Genomic DNA, 22,784 nt, shown 5'->3' with positions numbered 1-22,784 from the left:
GACCTTCAACAACCACAAAACAGTTAAGCCAAACCAACTAATAAAATGAATTCCTGTGATACCATATGGTAGTATCCCACCTTTGTACTGAGAGGAGGGGGAATTATTTTATTATCGGTTCTAGGTTATTAGCCCTCAGATCTGTCATTTCAAATTCAAAGTTCAGTTACCTTTTTAGCTTTATTTTTGCTTACATTACTCTACTTGTATATTTTCTTTTCCTTGTTCAGATTGCTTTACTCTGTATGTTTGTTCAAGTCTTTGCATATTTCTCTGAATTCCTTATGCTTTTCCTTTCTCGTTGCACAGTAATACTGCATTTCACACATATACCAGTTTGTTCAGCCAGTCCCCAATTGACAGGCCATTCATTTTGTCATTTTCTGGTTTTTGCTACCATGAAAAGTGCCTACATTAAACATGCCCTTCTCCCAGATGAAATCAGCAGCTAAATAAGACAAGAATTGATTAGTTGCTCTGCTTTTAGCAGAAAGAAGCATTTAGAATAAAAGATTTAGAATTTTCCCACAGCTCCTTCAACACTATTTCCGTTTTTTTAAAACGTCTTCATCACTTTCATGGGGGTGGAGAGGAAGGTTGACTTAAAACCTCAGAACATTTTGGATGTTCATTTCTTTTATTAATAGTGATTTGGAGCACCCTTTCATTTTGTCTTTCCTAGATTGCAATTCTTTTGAAAACTTCATATCCTCTTAAATATTTCTGATCAACAAGCATTTATTAAGTACTTGCTGTGTGCTGGGCTGTGCTAGATGCTGGGGGTACAACAACAAAAATGAAAAGGGTCCCTGGCCTCAGGGAGCTGCTTGTTGTTATTCAGTTGTTTCAGTTGTGTCCAACTCTTCATGACCCCATTTGGGGTTTTCTTGGCAAAGATAGTGGAGTGGTTTGCCATTTTCTTCTGCAGCTCATTTTACAGATGAAAAAACTGAGGCAAACAGGGTTAAGTGATTTGCCCACAGTTACACGGCTAATAAGTATCTGAGGGCACATTTGAACTCAGGTCTTCCTGACTCCGGGCCCTCTACTCTATCCACTGCACTATTTAGCTACCCTTTCTTTGAGTAAGAGATGGGGCCAATGGATCTACTACATTTATGACTTTGATGAAGGCATAGTGGGTATGTCTATCAAATATGTTGTTTTTCAGTAAGTTGAGAAAAAAAAATATGTATATATGTAAAAAAATATAGCTCTGGACAGATTGAAGCAATGGTATAAATCTCTATCGATTACAGTTAACAGGGATATGTATAAAGTAAAATCTGAACAGTTCTAGGATCAAGAAAATGTGGCTAGAAAGTAATTCATGTAAAAAGGGGAAAGGGGTGGACTTGAGGGTTTTAGTGTACTACTAGCTCAGTCTGGGTCAAGTTTTAGCTTTTGACATCTAAGGCATCATGTCCAGTTCATGGCATCACAAATGGCAGCTAGATTACCACTTCTTGGAGATGCTCTAGATAGGATTTGTGATTAGAGCAGATGTTATTTGGATGTAATTTTGGATCATATAAAAATATTTTATTATTTTTGTGACTAATTATCTATATTAGTTATGTAATGGCTAATTATTACCACATCTTTTATATTTGTGTTTGAATGTGCATATAAATTCAATACGTATTTTCTAAATTATATGGTTATCATTAATTTAGGGTGGCACTATTTGTAGATTGCTTGAAACACATCCATTCTTGATGACTCACAGTCATCATTATGAAAATCAATTGTATTATACTTTTGTTTTAGATATAGATGTAATTCATACAAAGATGGCCAGGAGGGAACATAGGACTGAACACATGCTAATACCAGGAAAGCCATAGATTTTGATTTCTTGAAAAAGAAAACTGCATGCTTTTTAGTCATTTGCCTTTTTTTCCATAAAAGTATAATTCATGTCTTAATAGGTAGTGTCATGTGGCCCCTTTTTGCAAAAATAATTATTAAATCAAAACCAAAAATCTTTTCTATCTTCTTATCCTTCAGAAGTTCACTGTTCTTATCCATATCATTTGACTTGTCAGCAACATTCAAAGTAATATATTTCTGTATCATATAATGGAATGTATCATAGCAACCAAACTTTGAAGAATTACAGAATATTAACATTGGAAGGCTATATAGAAGCCATGTAGTTCAACTTGTATTTAACTACTATCTTCTCTTCATCATTCCCAAGGATCATCCATTCTTTCCTTGAGTCCCTGTTCAAGGGCAGTTCACAACCTTCTGAGGTAACCTTTCCATGTAGTGAGAGATTTAATTGTTAGCAAGTTTTTCTTTGTATGAAGTCTAAATCTGCCTTTTGATACCTTCTATGTAGTGTTACTACTTTTGTCCTTAGGAGCCCTTCAGTCATTTGAAGATAGCTGTCATGTACCCTTAAGTCTTGTTTTCTGCAGGCTTACCACCTTCATTTCCTGTATGAAATTATCTTGGTCACTTTTCTCTAGGTTCTTTGCACCTAAGTTTTTGATCAAATGTGGCACCAAAAACTGAACAGAGTATTCAAGGAATAGTTTTATATTCCAGGAGATCGCCTATCAAAGGCCTCCAAGATAGTATAAATAGACCCCTAGGTTCAGAACTTAGGATTCTTCCTCAGCCCTTCACTATCTCTCTTCCCTCCAGTCCTTTGCAACATCTCTTGAATGTACCCCCTTCTCTCCTCTCAAAAAGCTGATATTTTGGACAATAATAATCTATCGATTGATTTCCTTACTTCAAGTCTCTGTCTCCATTCCAGTCCATTCTTCATTTAACCACTAAAGTGATTTTTCTAAAGCACAAGTCTGACCATATCACCTCCCTACTCAATAAACTTGTGGTTCCCTGTCATCTCAAGGATCAAATATAAAAACCTCTGTTTAATGTTCAAAACCTTTCTTAACCAACCCCCTCCACCTTTCCAGTGTTTTTGTACCTTACACCTTCCTCTGGTGTTCAGTGAGGACTGGCACCTCTGGTATGAGGGCTTGCCAAGCTCTTTTCAGGGCTGCTCATTCACCTTTGATGTTCACTTGGCATTCAACTCTCACCTGTGGCTCCAAGAAGCTTTAGCATGCAAAGAAGCCACAGCCCAGTAAATCATCTTAGCAGATGAGCTAAACCAGGTTGAGGGTAACTGATAGACCCCTAACTTGTCAGTAAGTTAGAGGAATGTTTAGTTCAAGCATGTAAAGACTTCCCCTGGTGGAATGGGTAGATGAAAATTTGTTCCAATGGTAATGAAAGGGGCTCAAGCAGGTACTGTGGAATGCTTAGAGCTTGGTCAGACATTGAAGATACTAAGGTCATCTGCTGCATTCCTGGGCCAACACCAGTCATTTTCACTTTTGTCTTGCCACTGGACTTCGATGACTCTGGATGAGAGAATGGGACTGATGACTTTGCAGTACTCTACCTGACTTAAATCTAGTTCATCCATGAGTCAAGACATCACACTGTGATGTCATTGGCTCTCTTCTAGAATGAGCTATGAACAATAACAATTCTTTGATCCAGTAACCACGGCCTCCTGGCTGTCCCATGGGAAATCACTCCATCTCTCAAGTCTAGCATTTTCACTGGCTGTTCCCCGTGCCTGTAATATTCTCTCTCCTCATCTCTGCCTGTTGCCTTCTCTGGCTTCCTTCAGGTTCCACCAAAAATCCCGTCTTCTATAGGAAACTTTTCCTAAATCTTTTCTAATTCTGGTGTCTTCCCTCTGTCCATTGTTTCCTAATTGACCTGTATATAGCTTGTTTGTACATAATTGTTTACTTGCTCTCTCCACCATTAGATTGTGAGCTCCCAGAGAGCAAGGACTGTCTTTTGTCTTTCTTTGTAAACCCAGGATTTAGCACAGTGGCATATAGTAGGTGCTTGATTGACTAAATAGATTGTTGGTACAAAGTTGTTTGCATGGCTTCATTTCCCACACTTCCCCACTCCCCCATTAGACTGTGATCTTCTTGAGTGCAGGGATTGTTTGTCACCTTTTTTTGTATCCTCATCACTTAGCACAATGTCTAACATATAACAGGCACTTTAGAAATACTTGAAGCGGATTCATATAGACAGTCCTTTTCTGCTTAGTACCTGAAGGCAGAACTAGGAACCTTGGGTATGATTTACAAAGATGATAATGTGCTTTGTGGAAACAAAAAACAAACAAACAAAAAACATCCTTCTAACAATTCAAATAGAGTTACCAAAATTGGAATGGTGTGATTCTAGAGATGGTAGTGCATTCTCTGTTACTAGATACTTTCTTTTTTTTTTAAAAAAAAAATGTTCTTTGTCTTTTTCTCATAATAATGGATGATGGGACCTGAACCCCTAAAAGGAAAAGACTATTTCTTTGAAAGCAACCAATTCTCTGAATTTTACCATACATTTGGCTCACCCCAACCCATCTAGATCACCTAATTAGCTTACTTGATATTCTTTTCACTATTGCACCTTGCTTGCCCCAGACTACTTACCACTCTTTAATCCTATCCAGATCCTTTCACTGTCCTTTTTGTATATGCATCAGTCTCACCCCCATTAAGTTGCAGGTTCACTAGAAATTCTGCCTGCTTCTATTGACATTACAATAAACCTTGCCGCTTTGACTGGAAGAAGGTTTCAGTGTGTGAACTCTTTTCAGGCGGATACTTCCCTGTACCCTGACATTTCAGGGTTCTCAGCAACCTGAAACCTCACCAATAATCATTTTCCACCTACTCCCCCAGATTGAATCTTTCTTTGTGTAGAAAAATAAGCATAAATTTCCATTATATAAACCAATTTTCTTTCCTAACTGTTTCTCACTTCTCTGCTGTGAAGGAAGAAGTCTGCTTCTTTATTTTCTCTACAGGGCCTTCTTTGGTTTTCCCTTTATTCAGAATTCAACTTCCTTTTGATCAGTGGAAATGAACTCAAATAGAAATAGAGGCCACTACACTGTACCTGAGGATCCCTGTGGCCAAATATCGTCTTAGAAAACCACATTTGAACATGGTCTGTGTTCTGTTTTATTTTTATTTATTTTGCTGACTATTTCCCAGCTACATTTAAATCTGGTTCTGGCTGTACTGAGGTTGTTGCTGCAAGGATTTGACACCCCATAATAGATTATTTTTTCCCCATGGTTGCAGTCCTTGTGTATGTTCTCTTGGTCCTAATGGAATCATTTTTCATAAATCCTCATAGGTTTCTCCATATTCTTCATATTTGTCATATCTTATTGTACTGGAATCCTCTATTACATGCATATACAATTAATTCTGTTTATGCCACAGGTACCTACTTTGTTTTTATTTCTTTGCTATCATGAAGTGTGCTGCCATTAGTATTTTGGTATTTATTGGACCATTGTTTTTGAGTTTGATTTCCTTGAGATTTAGTCCCAGTGGGATCTTTTGATCAAAAAGTATAGATACTTTAGTCACTTCTCTTGAATTATTGTAAATTGAAATCCTGAATGGTTATAGAAATTCATTGATAGCTTCATCAACACTGTGACATTACATAGACCTGTCTTCCCCACAACCCACTCAACAGACTTGTTTTCATCTTTTGTTATCTTTACTTCCTTACACAAATTGAGGTGAAACCTCATTTCTGGGGTTCATTTTCATTAAACAAGTTGAATTTGCATATCTCTTAGTGAAGTGATTTGAAGCATATTTTCATGTAGTTAGTTACAGTTGTCCTTTCAAAACTGTCTCATCTTTGTTCACTTGTTTATTGGGATCTAGATTTCAGTGTTAATTTTTGTATCTTTTGCTGCTGTGTTTTGGTGTCAGGTTTTATTAGGGATGTGCAATGCAAATATTTTCCCCTTTATATTATTCCCTTTATATTATATTATTTATATTATTTAATATTATTTATATATTATATCACTTATATTATTTCATTCCATATTATTTATATATTATAATATTACATCATTAATTAATTAATTAATATTATTTCATTTCCAGTTTATTTTCCAATGATTTTATTCACATTGTGCAAAGTCAGCTATTTGTACTGAGTCAGAGTGACTCCATTTAAAAACCTTGTTTAGAGTTTGAGCAGGTGGCAGCTCGTCTGCATGAGATGGCAGTGCACCTGCACACTAATTCCATCTCCTCATAATTACCAATCAAAATACTTAGGGAGGAGCTGAGATGGCTAATTCCATCTCTTCATAATCCATCGAAATACTTTTGTCCTTATATGGAAGTTGTTTACTCCTATTTATAAAAGCAGAGAGCGCTTTGAATTCCTAGCCAGCTGTGCTCCAAACCAGGCTGCCTTGGTGTGCCAGCAAACTCCTCTGTCTTATTTCCTGAGTTTGCCTTATTTGATCAGGATGAGGCTCAAACCAAGATTTTCTTTTAACAGCATGGAAGCTTTTTAATTTTTTGTAGTTAAAATTGCCTGTTTTATCTTTTATAATTTTCATTCCTTGTTTCATTAAGAATTTTCCTTCCAGCCATAGTTGTTAAAGCTACCAGAACTTGTTCTAAGTTTTTTAAAAAATGTTTTTAATTTTTATATTCAAGTTACATATACTATTTTGAGCTTATACTCTATAGTGTAAGATACTGGTCTAATTATAACTGCATATACATTTTTTCAATTTTTTTTTCAGTGCTCTTTGACAAAAAAGTAATTTATTCCTAAGTAATCTCTAGTCTCCAATTTGTCAAACACTGGATTATGGTCTTGTAAGGCTTGTGGTTTTTTGTCTATTTAGTCAACTCCACTGATCTAATTTTTTCTTTTTTAAAAATTAGCTTTAGTTTTGATGGCTGTAGCTTTATACTATAGTTTGAAGTGTGGTAATGCACTGCCCCCTTCCTTTGTTTTTTTTTTTCTCATTATATTCCTTGAAATTCTAAAATCTTATTATTCCAAGTGTTTTTTTCTTAATATCTTATCTACTTTATCTGTAAATTAATTTAGAAAGTATTATGCATGGCACAACCATAAGTAGTATATAGCTTTCCAATTACTTGTTTCATTTTATGTTATTAAAGAGTGTTTTAGTTGTATTTATATAAATTTGGTGCCTATTGATAAATTAGCTCCCAGCTATTTTATACATTTCATAGTAATTTTAATGAAACATCGCTTATAATTTCTTCTAGTTTTTTCACTCATATGTAAATATATATGTATATATATGTATGTGTGTGTGTGTATACACACACACACACACACACACACATGTAATGCTAATTGTTTTTGCAGATTGATTTTGTGTCCTGAAGCCTTACTATGGCTATTAATCATCTCATTTCCTTTGCTGATTCTCTTGAGTTTTCTAAGTATACCATCCCATTATCTGTAAATAGAGGTAATTTTATTAATGATTATGCCTTTGATTTTGTTCCTTTAGGGTAGTATCAGGTATTTCTAGAAATCTCTCTTTTAAGACTAAGGATATATAACATCCTTGCTTTACTCCTGTTACTGGGAAAGCTTCTGTTTCTCCATTGAAATCAATGCTGACTCTTGTTAGCATATAATATACAAACTTTGGTTTGATATTAAAGAGGAACCTTTCCAGACCTTTGCTTTTTAGGTTTTAGCTGTAATGAGTGCTGAATTTTGTCAAACCCCTTTACTAAACCTATTGATGTAATTATGTTGTTTTTTGTTATTTATATGATTAGTTTTGCTAATTGTTTTCCTAATATCAAACTGTCTCTACATTCTAAGTATGAATCCAACTTTGTCATGGTAAAATATTTTCAGCATTTCTGTCATATTCTTTTGAGGATTGAATTTAAAATCTGCATCAAAATTTATTTGTGATATTGGTTTAAAGTCCTCTTTCTTTGTTTCTGTCTGATTTCAGTGTCAGGATTATACTTCTTTCAAAAGAGGTTTGGCAAAATACTTTCTGTATTTTGCAGAATAATTTTTATAGATTAGATAAAATTCACTAATGAACTTCTCTGACCTGAACATCATTATTTTGTTTGTTCCTTGATTCAGTCATTAAGTATGTTGTTAGTTAGTGTCCATTTATATCTATATCTTTCCCCCATATTTTCTTTATTCAATATTTATTTTATGTTAAAATTATAAATAAGGCATTTATTATATTTGACTTTTTACATTTGTTTTTTGATTCCTTCATGTCTTCACTGGTGATCAGTTTTTATAGTTATAAGTTAAAGAATTTGTGTATTCTTTCATATTCCCTTTCAAGTTTTAGTGAACATTTGGATGGCCATTTGTCAGATTTGTTGTAGAGGGGGTTCTTATTCAGGTACAGGATAGACTAAAGAAGATTTCTGAGGACACTCCCAGTTCTAATATTCTGTAATTTTTAAAAAAATAAATAAAACTTGGAAAAGCATATCTGGTTATGAAAGCATAAGTCAGGTAGCAGAAATGATAAAAAAGAGTAGATATTTAAACTGTAAGAATTGGGTGGTGCTTTTTTCTAGTTATCCTTGATTCATAGAAACCATTGTTAGGGCCCAAAGAAGAATATCTTTTTGAGAATAAGAGTACAGATCTTTGAACTTGGTATTAGGTTCTGATTTCTTCTTACACATATCTCTTACATATACCCCAGAACATTGGAACAATTTTTTTTTAACAGGGTGGGTTAATATCCTAAGGAAAGATACAGTAGAAGTGAAAGAGTTGGAGGATTGATCTAGAAAGGGGGATGCTGTGACATAATTCATTAATTCTATAAAAATAATGTTTTTTCATGATACTGAAAAATCAAAGGGTATAACAGAAATGAAGGTGATTTTATGGAGGATAAGAAGACAAAATTAAAGATTTCTTTGGTCTTTAGGAATAGGTACTTGAGGGCATACGTATTAGGTGATAGCATCCATTCTTTCTGAAATCCTTGACTCCTGAAGAACTGGGGTTCAGACCTGAACTAGTTTGGATGGCTACTTTAACATACCTGGTACTGCTTAAAGCTACTGCATTTCCAAATGTAGTGTGACCCATTCTCCACCCACCTACCCCCTAACAGATAGATATAGAGATAGCTATAGCTATAGAAATAGATATGTTGTTGCTGAATTATTTTAGTTGTATCCAATTCTTCGTGACCTCATTTGGGGTTTTCTTGGCAAAGATGATGGAATATTTTGCCATTTCTTTCTCCAGCTCATTTTACAGATGTGGAAACTGAGGCAAACAGGGTTAAATGATTTGCCCAGCATCACACAGCTAGTTAGTGTCTGAGGCCAGATTTGAACTTAGGTCTTCCTGACTCCAGACCTGGTTTCCTATCCACTTTGGCACCTAGCTACCCAGAAATAGATATAGGTATATCTTATAATAAGACAGGTAGGTGTTGCAATGAATAGAGTGCTGGGCCTGGATTTAGATCAAATTTCAAATCCAGCCTCACTCATTAACTAGTGACCCTCAGCAAGTAGCTGAATCCCTGCCTGAATAAAACTGGAAAAGGAAATGGCAAATCATTCTGGTATTTTTGCCAAGAAAACCCCATGAACAGTTAGTCCATGGAGTCATGAAGAGCTGGACATGACTGAACAACAACAGTATGTTATGATAGGCATAGATATGTGTATAATCAAAGACACATCGTCCCTATCTTCTGTACATGCTGCTCTTTAGTATTATACCTCAGTTTCCTATGTGTGCTGTACTCAATGGAAAGAGATAGCTGGTGGCCCGATGAATAGAATGTTGGGCCTAGAGTTAGTAAGTCCTGAGTTCACATCTAGCCTCAGACACTTACTAGTTGTATGACCCTGGGTAAATCGCTTAATCCCTGTTTGCCTGTTTCTGTTATCTGTAAAATGGCAATAATAATCATATCACCTACCTCATAGAGTTGTTGTTAGGATCAAATGAGATGATATTTGTTAAAAGTGCTTAGCACAGTGCCTAGCACATAGTAGGTACTAATATAAATGGTTATTCCCTTCCTTTCCCTTTTCCTTCCAGTGCTGCCAAAAACTCTTGTGATGTAATGGTGAGCATGACTTTAGCATGGCATTCTATGAAACACAGTGAAGTCCTCTGAGGCTCTTATGTAAATAAGACTTAGCTGACTACTTTGCTAAATGCCTAACATAGTTATATCATACTGGTTAATGTGTGAGAAACTATTGAGGTATATAGGGCCCTTTCATTGAATGCTCCCAGACCACTCTGCTGTTTGGTTTTGGTCCTCTCCTTATTCATGGGTCTTTAGACTGTCACTGATTTTCTTCCTTTCCCATTGTTACCATATTTGAGTTTCAAACTTCCTCTGCAATCTGCCACCTCAGCTATTTTGATGTGTTTTTTTCCATTCCATCTCCTTTAAAAAGAAAAAAAAGCAGCATTTGTTCCTTTTTTTTTTCCTATTCCTCCTCCTAAGCCTTGAGGTTTGGACATTTTGGCATGTTGGAGTTCAAGGTTTCTAGTTATCAGCTACCAATAAGAATAAAACTTTTATTTTGATCAGTGACCTACAGAGGTATGTTTGCATTTTTAGCTCTTTAACACACTTGGAGATATTTTTTATTATGAATAATAATAATAGTCATTTATATACTGCTCTAAAGTTTGCAAAATACATTACTTATAAAATCTAGTTTACATTTTGGGATACAATAAAAAGCAGATATTGGAGCACTAGGTAAGGAAGATTCTATCCTGTAGAGCAAAGCCTCTTCTTGGACATTTTGTGGATAATTTGTGTACACCTAAGATCCATTGAGCCAGATTTCCTTAGTGCTTAAGCTATTCTCTGCTATTCTGCTAAGCATTTTTGAATAATTCATCTACTTTTCTGGGTCATGGATGACCAACTTAAAATAAGATTAAACAGACATTTCAGCAAACATTTATTAATAAATGTTAAACTGTTTGGAAAGTACTATACAAATGTAAGGTATTGTTATTTTTTTAGTTGACTAAAGTGATAATTTAATGTAGAAATTGTTGCAATTTATGAAGTTGCTTACTTTGTTCTCAAAAAGTTGTTTGAGCATTGAGAAAATTTGGCTCCGTAAGAAGGAACACTGAACTTAGTGTTCCATATAGAATGACATTATTAATAATGTTTTGATTTGCCTACTCGAAGTAGATACTTCACCCCCATCCACCCACATTTCACTGGGAAGGATAAAGCAGAATCATAACCTGATTTAATCCAACCTCTAACACAGTGCAAGAAAATCTCATTTATAAATATCCTTTTCCAGATTATCATCAAGACTTAATTTAATGATTCCAGCATCCGGGACCTTACTACCATATGAGGGAGACTGCTTTATTGTTAGAAAGTACATTAATTAACATTAGATTTGAAATTGTCTCTTTATACCTCCTGTCCATTGGCACCAATTCTTTACTCTGCAGTTTCAAAGAGTCAATATAATCCCTCTTTCAGATGGAATGGCCTGCCCCATTTCAAAGAAAGCAGTCCCGTTAGCCTTACATGTTCTCTTTTTTCTACCTATTGTGCATCTTTCCATGCCCTTTTGTCACCTGGAATTTTGATTTCTCTGAGATTATGGTGTGCCCTGATTCACACTCATATTACTATAACCAGGATACTATTAGTGTTTAAAAAAAAGGTGGGGGGAGCATTAGGGATAGTCAGCAGCTTGGAATGATTTAAAGTGCGACTAAGTTTCCAAAGTGCAGATGACCCATCCTCTTCCTCCAAGTCTCTTCTGGGCTAGAATTAGCATTCATGTTGCACATACACTGCCAAGTCTTATCATTTCTATGTCCACAATATCTCTTGTACACTCATCTCCTTTCCACTTAGACTGCCACCACCCTAGTGCGGGCTCTCATCATTTCTTGCTGGACTATTTCAGTAACTTTCCAGAGATTTTTTTTCCCCATTCAAGTTGCAGAAAGGCATCCAGAAGTCCAGTGGATAGAACGCTGGACCTCGACCCAGAAAGTCCTGAGTTCAAATACAGTTTCAAACATATACTAGCTTTGTGACCCTGGGCAAGTCACTTAACCTCTGTTTGTCTCAGTTTTCTCACATGTAAAATGAGGATAATAATAGCACCTACGTTGCAGGGTTATTATAGGGATTAAATACAAAAAAGAGCTGAGCACAGTGCCTGGCACGTAGTAGGTCCTGTGTAAATGCTTATTTTAGTCCCTCTTATCCTCCCAGGCAATCCATCCTCCATTCAGCTCACTGCCACAGTGATTTTCTTAAAGTAAAGGTCTAATCATGTTATCACTCTCTTTAATAAAATCTTCCATGGCCCTCATTACCTCTGGAGTCAAATGTAAAATCTTCTGTAGGGCATTGCAAATCCTTTACAGCCTGGCCTCTTCTTACCTCTCCAGTCTTCTTATACTTTACTACCTACCCTGTCCCCCACTCCTGTATCCTGTGATCCAGTGACACTGGTCTCCATGCTGTTCCTCCCACAGGACACTCTTTCCTGACTCTGTGCCTTTTCACTGGCTGTCCTATGCCTGGACTGTTCTCCCTCCATGCTTGAGGGCAAAGCCCATGTTCTTTGCCTTTCTTTGTATCCCCAGTGTTTAACACAATGCCTAGCACATAAGAAGCATTTAAGAAATATTCTTTGACTGCCTTGCCTAAGCTAGAGAAGGTCTGATCACCTGGCTTCCCATCCAATGACATGGTATCATCTAGGCAATAGGCATTATTAATCTATGTGTTGTCAATGTATTTGACAGAATGTATTGTCAATCTGATTTCTTTCAAGTTTGAATGGCAGCTTTATGGTGTTCCAGGGTAGATGTGATCAGATAAGGCACACCTGAAGAGCTTTGTTTATAAGGAATACTTTTTTCTATTTGGATTTAGTGCATTTTATCTTTTGTAATAATGGCAAAAAAAATACCTTTTATGCTGATTTTAATGGTCATACTCCTAGGATTATTCATCAAATATATCACTGTAGTTGTATCTGTAAAGGAATATCTTTTCTTTTCCTAATATGTTTGAGAGACACTTTGTGGGGAAGGATTACTTTAAGCACAGATTTTATTCTTCTCAGTCAAGTGCTTTTTTGTAATCAACAATTCACAAAAATATCTTGTATTTTCTACCACTCATTTTGCTACGAAACTATAAATATGTGATCTGTTACAGAAAATCAGATGTACAAGTCAATCTTACCTGCTTCTGTTTTAATCAAGAATACATCCTATATGGACATCTATATAACGCTGATTAAGATTTTAGAGAGATAAGAAATTGTGTATAGGTCACTAGTTTAGGACAAGAGTCAGCAAACTATAGCTGTTTTGGCCTATACCAGCTGTTTTTGTATGGCCAGTGAGCTAAGAATGGCTTTTTGCATTTTAAAATAAAGTTTTATTATATTTACAGCAGGCACACCTGGAGACAGAGAAGGTCCTTCTCTTTTTGTACTGACAATAAAACTTTATTTAAAAATGTAAAAACCATTCTTAGCTCATAGACTATACAAAACAGCTAGTGTGGGCCATAGTGTGCTGATTGCTGGTTTAGGGTATCTTCTCAGTTGCTTTATTTTGGTGGTAATACTATCATGATCTTTTTTTTTTTCTCTCAGAATATATTCCTCTTAGAAATATCTTAAACTGATTCCTGGGTGCCTTTAAAATTATGTCACCTCTCATATAAATTTCTTCAATATGTACTCCTAAATTAATAATGACATCACACATTTATATAGCACTCTAAGGTTTACAAAGTGCTCTATTCATAATAGGTCGCTGAAGTAGGTTTTACAAATATTATTATACAAATTTTATTGATGAGGATACCAAGGCCTGCCAGGTTCAAATGCCTTGGAGGAGGATTCATATAAATATCTTCACACATTATGTAAAAGAAAACGTATTAAAAGTTATTCTCCATGTGCAACATGTCATCTCCATCCTCCATGCCTTAGTAGAGACTATGCCTTATGCCTGGAATTCACGCCCTTCTCCTCACCATCTTAGAGAAGTGCAGAATTCTAGAGGAGACCTTTTCTTTTTTCTTTTCTTTTCTTTTTTTTGGCTAGGCAGTGAGGTTAAGTGACTTGCCCAGGATCACACAGCTAGTAAGTGTTATGTGTCTGAGGCCAGATTTGAACTTAGGTCCTCCTGAATACAGGGCCAGTGCTCTATCCACTGTGCTACCTAGCTGCCCCGAGGAGACCTATTCTTATCTTTCCAGCTGTTGCTTCCCTCCCAGATCCCTGAAATTGCTTTGTATGTATCTTAGTAATCTTATATCTGTGCACATGCTGTTCTCCTCTTGTAGACTATGAGGTCCTTGAGAAAAAGGACTTTTTCATTCTTGTTTTTGTATCCCTAGCACTTAGCACAAAATTTTCCACATATATTGGTAGGTGCTAACTAAATGCTAGTCAAATGAGTGAATATAATGAAGGCATTTCTTGAAGCTAAGAAAAAAAGACTAAATGTCAAGTCAAAGGCATTTATTAAGCATTTGCTACGTGGCAGTGCTAAAGACTACAAAAACAAATGCAGGTATTCTGGGTCCGAAGGTAGGAGGAGAGGTACCAGCATGGTGGATGACAAGAGAGAAGTCAAGAGAGGAAAGAAGGAGTGAACGTGCCTAGACTGACCACTTCCTCAAAATGGAAGTTCCTAGAGGAACTCAACAATCAGGGGAGGGGGCCAAAGTGGTAGAGGGATGTTCTAGGATGAGAAGGCAGCTGAGGTGGGTTGGAAAAGTCCATAGAGACAAGAGCAAAGCTGGAAGAGGAGTCAAGTGACAAATGTTTTAGTTTATATAGGGGCTCTTCAAAATAAAAATATTCACATTTTACTAAATTTAGAGTAGATGCACAAAATTCTGAAGGCTCTAAACGTTTAGAAAATTTAAAAAATATTTCTTATGCTATTTAAGATGACAGTATATGTACTAAAAGATTTTCATGGTGACTGGGGAAAACAAAGTAAGTTTGATAGAGCTATTAACGTTTATGTGTTCTAAGATCAGTTTAATTTCAATATATTTGCATCTTATAATCATAATGCTTTAAGCTTAGGTTATTGATCCCCAGAGTTGGATAGCACCTCAGAGATCATATTCTCTTGCCTTTACCTAAAGCTTAGTTCCCATTTACAATATCTAACATTTGCTTGAAGGCCTCCAGCACATTCCATTTCTGGAGAGTAGTGATGGTTTAGGAAGTTTTCCCTATTTTGTCAGATGAGTTCAAGATTTTGCAAGAATGTGAGGGCAAAATAAGGGCAAAAGCAATTGAATTTAGAATGATTGTGAAAAGGAAGAAGTTTCTCAAGGAAAGGGTGTGAGTTAGAAATTACCAGTCGTCCTTTAGCAAGACTAACTCACAACCACAGCAACCCTGGTGATTGTCCAGGTGGTGCCTCACACATATTGGTACCATATAGCTTTGGCAGTGCTCACAGAAAAACTGAGGAGCCCGTTGCCTTGAGGGATGTGGGGGGGTTGCGGGGGGTGTGCGGAATCTTCCCCAACTTATCCTAGGACCCAAGTGGTTACAACTAAAAGAGCGTAATAATTAGATGACTTGAGACTTAGTAGAATGTGAGTAACCTCCTTAAAGAAGGCTCTAGCTTACAGTGTCTGGCACAGCTTAGGCCCTTAATAAATACTTTGAATTAATATATACTTGTGAATTTACTGATGGACAAAGATGGCTGCCATCCAGGTGCTAAGTAAAGACCATATACTTTTTTTTTTTTTTTGGTTAAGTGACTTGGCCAGAGTCACACAGCTAGTAATGTTATGTATCTGAGGCCAGATTTGAACTTAGGTCCTCCTGAGTCCAGGGCCAGTGCTCTCTCCAACCGTGCCACCTAGCTGCCCCCAAACCATACACTTTTAAGAGAGCTTATCATATGCAGAGCCTGCTTATTTTATTTTATTTTTTTTCTAGTTCTATAGATATTGTTCCTCAGTGTTGGCTATCAGTTTCATACCACCCTTTGAATGAAAGAACTGAAGGATGTAAATCCATGTGCTTCTGTAGAGCCCAAATCTGCCTCCTTTTCCCTTCTGCCCATTAGTCTCAGTTCTGCTCTTTGTAGTCACAAAGATTAAATCAGTGGAATCCTTCTTCCACGTGACCACCTTTCAGGTCTTTAAAGACAACAGGAGAGACTTTCAAAGTCAGGTAATCCAACCTCTTACAACATATGAGGAAATTGAAGCACAGAGGGATTAAGTGAATTGTCAAGCTTATACAACAAGACAATAACAACAATGACAAAATGTAGATTTTATATAGCACTGTAAAGTTTGCAAACACTACAAATATTATCTCATTTGATCCTTAAAACAATCCTGAGATCTGGATGTTATAATTATCCTCACTTTACAGTTGAGGAAACTAATGTCACAGAGGTCGGATTTGAACTCAGGTCTTCTTGACTCTGTGCCCAGTGCTCTAGCCACTGAGCCAACTAGCTTCCTTAGCTAGATTGAATACACCTATTAGTATTATTCTTTAATTGTTTCATATGTATAAATTATGTCTCCCCAACAGGAATTTTTACTTTTTGATAACAAAAGATTATCATTTAAAACATTTGTAAACTTCAGGGAGCCAGCATATTTGTCAAACTAAATATTCTATACAGAATTTCTCTTGAATTGAATTTCATTCTTATAATCAAAGACATTTATCAGTAAGGGACATTAGAGATGATCTAATCCAATCCTTCTATTGTACAGGTAGGCTTCCAGTAGGGAGATAAGTGATTGGTCTGGTATCACCTTGCTGATGAAGGACCACGCCCAGTTCTCTTGACTTTGAGTCCAAACACACCACTGTCTCTTCATTTGAATTTTATAATAAAAATTAAGACTTTAAAAATAAAATGCCTTTTTAAAGACAATGTTTAAAACTTAATTCTATCCCTTCTACTGATATTGATATAATTAACTTTCTATAACCTAGTTTATTACATTTAATAGTTAGTACATTTTTATTCAAGCCCAAATTAACTCATCTATGAGAACTATTAGTGTCACATAAAAAAAAAATCACCATTCTCCCCACTGATTTTGTTGATGACTTTTGAACATTGACAAATGAGCATAGTGTAATAAGTGACCTTTAGGCCCTCTGATTGCTCATAGCAGTCCACGGACCAAAATAATAAGAATGATAATAATAATAGCTCATATTGACATAGTACATACAAAGCTTTTTTCTTTAACAAATTTTATCTCATTTCATCATCACAATAAATTTGTGAAGTAAGTAATGCAAATATTATTACCCCCATTTTAATGAGGAAACTAATATGGAAATGGCATATTTGATACCAAAGATCACACATATTGGCGTGATTCTTTTTAAAATGTGGTGTTGTTCAAACCCAGATCTTTAGACTCTAACTCTAGTGTCCTTTTCCTTGAACCATGTCGTCTCCAGGGTTTGAGAGCCATGCCCCAGATGATAGTTCTTAACCTTGTGTGTGTCATGGACTTTGGACAGCAATCTGGTGAAGCCTATCTGTCAAATGCATAAAATAAAACATCAAATTTTAAGGGGAACCAATTCTATTTAAATACTTAACAAAATATATTTTTTAAAAAATTAACAGACCTCCAGTTAAGAATTCCAGCCCTAGAAGATGTCTGGTATAAAGCTTCCTTCCCTTGCAGGAGGAGAAATGAGATATTTGTAAAAAGTGCTCAGCACAGTGCCTAGCACCTAGTAGGACTTATATAAATGATTATTCCCTTCTTTTCTGCACTTCCTAAGGGCACTCCTTCTACTCAAGGGCACTCAAGTACCCTTTCTACAGAACAGTAGCAGGAAAATGTGTTTTGTACTAGTGTGTCTTCACATAGCAACATGTGCTCTAGGGTCGAGGTGGAGAATTGGTGAAAGTTTAATAAGCCAGACAAAACTAGAGTAAATAAAAACAAAACAACTCTGAATACATACTTTGTCTTTCTCTCTCCCCTTCCCTTTCTAAATCTCTTCTGTCACACTAGAGTCTAGGAAGCACAGCATCCCAGTATTAGAGACATGACCCATCTATGTAAAATTATGTTATTGGAGTTATTCCCCATTTGTCCAAGTAAATGGATGGATAGAATGCCCTCTGAAATTTTCCTGCAAAAACATTTTCTTTTCCTTTAAAAAATTTTAATTGAATAATGCTAGCATTTTATATTTAATATAAATATATGTAATTCATATCCATATCTATCTGTATCTCTATCTCTGTTTCTATATGCAAATATAGTATGGCACTCTATTTACTAGAACCCACAAAAACTTAAAAGGCCAAATACTATGAGTAGATTAGGTTTAGCCTCTGCAGAGAATTTATGAATAGACTCAGGTAAATGTTTTATAGAGTGAGAATGCATGGGTGAGTTGTGATATGTACATATCTATATCTATATCTATATCTATATACACCCACATATAATTTTATATGTGGGTATATGTGTGTGCATATTGCATGTGTATGTATCACATGTGCATGTGTATATACACACACATGTATGTATGCATGCATATTCATATATATGTTTGCATGCGTGTGTGTGTGTGTGTGTGTGTGTGTGTGTGTGTGTGTGTGTGTGTGTAATAGAAGGAGCATGGCCTGGGAGTAGAGACTGGGATCTCATTCTTTTTTGTTTGTTTGTTTTTTTGGTGAGGCAATTGGGGTTAAGTGACTTGTCCAGGGTCACACAGCTAGTAAGTGTCAAGTGTTTGGCCTGAGGCCGGATTTGAACTCACGTCCTCCTGACTTCAGGGCCGGTGCTCTATCCACTGCGCCACCTAGCTGCCCCGTGGTATATCATTCTTGATCAGTCAGTATCTCATTTCATGATGTGGAGTAATTCACTTGACTTCTGTGATCTATGGTTTTCTCATCTGTAAAATAAAGGCATGGTAAGGATGACCTCTAAGGTTCCATTTAGCCTCAGAATCCATTGTTGAATGAACTTTAATTCAACAGGCTTTTAGAATAAGCTGTTGTTAGCAGATGATTTCATTATTGTCGGTATACCCTCTATTGAAGCCAGTCACAGCTCCCATACCTTCTCATCTCTATTTGTGAATTCTCCATAGAGGCTTGACCCAATCTGCATGTGGAGCTAGACCCTTGCTTATTCCCTTTCCTTGTTCCCCTCCTTACACTTGCTACCTGACCCATGTAGGTATCCACATTGAGCAAATCAGTACATTAAATGACTTCCCCTTCCCCATTCATCCCCTATTCTGTAACAAGGCACTGATATAGAAATATCCTTAAAATGCAGTAATTATATATTTTGCTTGAAAATTGTTCATGTATTCCATTTTCTCAATTGTGTATTCTTTCAGGTAAAACTTTATAGAATAGCTCTTGCTTAATAAGTGTACTACTTGTAGACGACTGTTTGGAATAAATCCTGTTTCTTTTCGGTTGACTTGCTTCTTCTAGTTCAGGGATGAGGAGAGGGTAAGTGAAATTTTCTCAACTTTGGTTGTCAGGCACTCCGAGTTATTTTTTCCTCTCTGGGAAGGAAATGGTCTTCTGAGAACAACTACTCTAACTGTTTGAACCATCTTTGTGAAGGATAACTCTCTCCTTTATCACTCTTTATGGCTAGCTAGAACACTATTGGAGATTATTAGCAAAGGATTTTGAGAACATGTCAATACTTCTGAATTGATACTTCTTATAACAATAGAGAACTCATTTGTATACTTTTTCAGGAGAGAGAAAGTAAAATATAATATTTTATTTTTCTATCTAAAATCTAAGAAGCTGGGACATCCTTAGCCACCAGGTACTATTTTGGTATCATCTATCACCTTTGTTAACATTTTATTGGATATAAATCATATCGTATCAGGTTGCATAGCGACAATATGATTTGCCAGGCATTCTATTTTTATAACTTTACTTAAAACTGACATGTAACTTGCTGTACCTGAAGCCCCAAGTGAGCCAGTTATTGGAGTGTAACAAAGTTTTGACGTCAAAGTAGCTATTTATTCCACTGGAAACCATTAGCTATGCATCACCCTTTGGCACTGCTGTTTTTCAGAAACATGGTTAAAATTTTATGACTGTTTTTGACCAATTAGAATTCTTCTCTTCCAGAAATAAGAAGTTATATGTTTGTATATCCATGTGTTTATGTTCAGGAAGGGGTACATGTCTATATGCTTACATATTTGTGCATATAAAATATAATGACGACATATACTTATTATTTTAATTTTATATGAATATACAACATAGAAAATGTATGTATGTTTGTATGTATGTGTCTTTTTAACATGATCCTTCTCAAAAACTCTGTTATGGTTTCCTTCTTGAACTTCAAAAATCGCATTTGTCTAGGTTGGAATTAAGTGGGTTTTTCTTCTTTTATCCTCTTAAATTTGGCTTACTATCAGTGGTACATATGGGTGGAAATTAAGGAGGGAAATGCCATTGTGTACAAATGTAATCTAATCTGTTACAGACAGGTTTTCCTCCTGCTTAGCTTTCACTGACCTTCTCCCCAGGGTACTGAATCTGCACTGGGCATCCATGCATGAAGCCTGAGTCCCTTACCACCTGAGCCAGCAGTGGGGCCAGCACAGAGACTCTGTTGATGTGGTTCAGGATGAATATAAAGATATCACTATTTGGAATAAGGAGAGGAAAATACTTCAGTTTTTATTTAGTATCCTTGCTTCTCTTAAAACTGTACAAGAAAACATTGCCAGACTTTACGTTGGGAAATAATTTTGTTGTGTTGGCTAAGGAGGTCCATGCATTTAATCTTCTTTAAGATGAGAAAATTTGTCTGCTTTTCTGTTAGTCTTCTATTAGAGAGCTAAATCTCCATAATCTTTCATTTTGGTCTGGCCATTAATCTTCTAATAATATTGAATGTAGTGTTTTTCCTTGGAAAAGTTCAGTTACTTATCTATAAAATTACCAAGTCAACATCACTTTGGTCAGCCTTTGGGTATGCTTGCTACAAATTGCTCCATCAAAAAGTTTGTCAGAAGAACATTTCAGCAGGTTCATTTGGTATAAAATGTAAAAGAATAATTCCTATTTTTAAAATAACACATTAGCTCAAACCTTCATGTCATATGCTCATAGGCTATCCCTGTAATGCACCAAAACAAAATCAGCTAATTCATCCCAAAAATCCATGACTCAGTTCAACTCAGCAAGTATTTATTAAGCACCTTCTGTATGGCAGGCACTATTCTATGTGTACAAAGACAAAAATGAAGTAATCCCTGACCTTAAGAAACTCATGTTTTACTGAATCTTAATTAATTACTCTGTTGTTTGCAATTGCTTCAAGTATGGGTTCATGTCTTGGGTTTCCTGCTAAACTGCAGTGTCTTAAAGGGAAAGAACTATGTTTTTTCTTTCTTCTGTTTCTCCCACATAATGTAGTTCTGAACACATGGCATGTGTTCAAAAAATAATTGTTGACTTGGTAACTTTCCTGGACATTCTGAGACCCTCATGTTCCTTCTCTGTAAGATTGACACCGATACATCTCAACTCTCTGCTTCTCATCTGACTTTATCTCTTCTGAGGAGATAAGATCAGGGGAAGAAACAGCATGATACTGTAGTAATGGACTTATTATTATGTCAGGTGATGTCTTCTTCTGTCTAGTTATTCATTCAAGAATTTTGTGAGTACTTACTAGATACCGAACACTGGCAAGAGGTGCAAATGCAAAAACAGGATCATCCTGCTTAGAATGATGCGTTAAGAAGAATTCTCTTCTTTCCCTTTTTTGTATCAGAAGGCATGTACCTTTTAAGAAACAAATCTGCTTAGTTATGACTGTCATTGGTTTAAGGCTAAGCTGGATAATTCTTGGATTTTGTGTTATGTGAATTTGTGGGCTTCTCAACTGCTGCTATTTCTACAATGTAGCTCTTTTGATATCTAGTGAATATGTGTAGTTTTCTCCTTCCTTTTTTGTTTAGTTTAATGCCTTTTTGATTAGCTTTTCAAGACTTTAGGCAAATACATTCTTATTAGCCTTGTTAGGTGCATTTTACCCTTGCCAAGAGTCTGTTTTGGAAATCTAAATCCCATTCTCACACACCATCTTATTTTAACAAACTATTTACTTTTCAAATCTTATTTTCTCTTCAGTATCCCTTGATTCTATTGTAACATAGTTTTCAGGATCCTCACCATTCTGATCAACTTCTGAGGTCATTTACAGAATTAATAGTATTGAAACAAAAAAATCAGAGCTCTAAAAACTAAAATTTATTTTAGGTTTCTAATTTTTAAAGCAGACCAGTTTTCAGAAGGGAATATTTCAGAAGGGAATAGCTAGTAAATAAAGATAGATATTCAAATAAAATTGAACATATATTACATATGTCCTAGCTTACATTGATATTTCATTTTTGGGGCGGAGCCAGGATGGCAGAGGGAAAGCAGTGACTGTCTTGAGCTCTCTCCCAAAGTCCTCCAAATACCTAAAAAAATGGCTCTAAACAAATTCTAAAGCAGTAGAACCCACAAAAAGACAGAGTGAAACAAATTCCCAGCCCAAGACAGCCTGGATGGTTGATCAGAAAGGTATATTGCGCTGGGCGGGGAGAGGAGCGCAGTGAGGCATGGGCGTGCAGGCTGCAGCGAACCTGGAGCGGGCCTCAGACGACTGAATCGCAGGCAGCTGTGGCAGTTTCCAGACTTCTCAACCCATGAACACCAAAGACAACTTAGAAGGTCAGTGGGAAAAGTCTGTGACTGCGGTGAGAGAGGAGCTAGGTCTCAGCCACGAGTCTCGAGCACAGCCCAGGGCCATGGCTTTTTCCTGAGCTTCCAGCCCACAGACTGAGGGGGAATCGAGTGGC

The 22,784-nt window shown here is 36.2% G+C and overlaps 1 protein-coding gene across 5 annotated transcripts in view; it reads left to right on the top strand.

Moving 5' to 3' along the window:
* The window catches only part of METTL15 (methyltransferase like 15), a 220,964-nt gene that overhangs the window by 134,731 nt on the left and 63,449 nt on the right, over positions 1-22,784 (top strand). The gene's annotated exons all lie outside the window — the stretch shown is intronic.

Source organism: Vombatus ursinus, unplaced genomic scaffold (genome assembly GCF_900497805.2).
Source record: "Vombatus ursinus unplaced genomic scaffold, bare-nosed wombat genome assembly UNPS02009770.1, whole genome shotgun sequence".
Classification (NCBI taxonomy): Eukaryota; Metazoa; Chordata; class Mammalia; order Diprotodontia; family Vombatidae; genus Vombatus; species Vombatus ursinus.
This window is presented reverse-complemented; position numbering and strand designations above follow the sequence as displayed.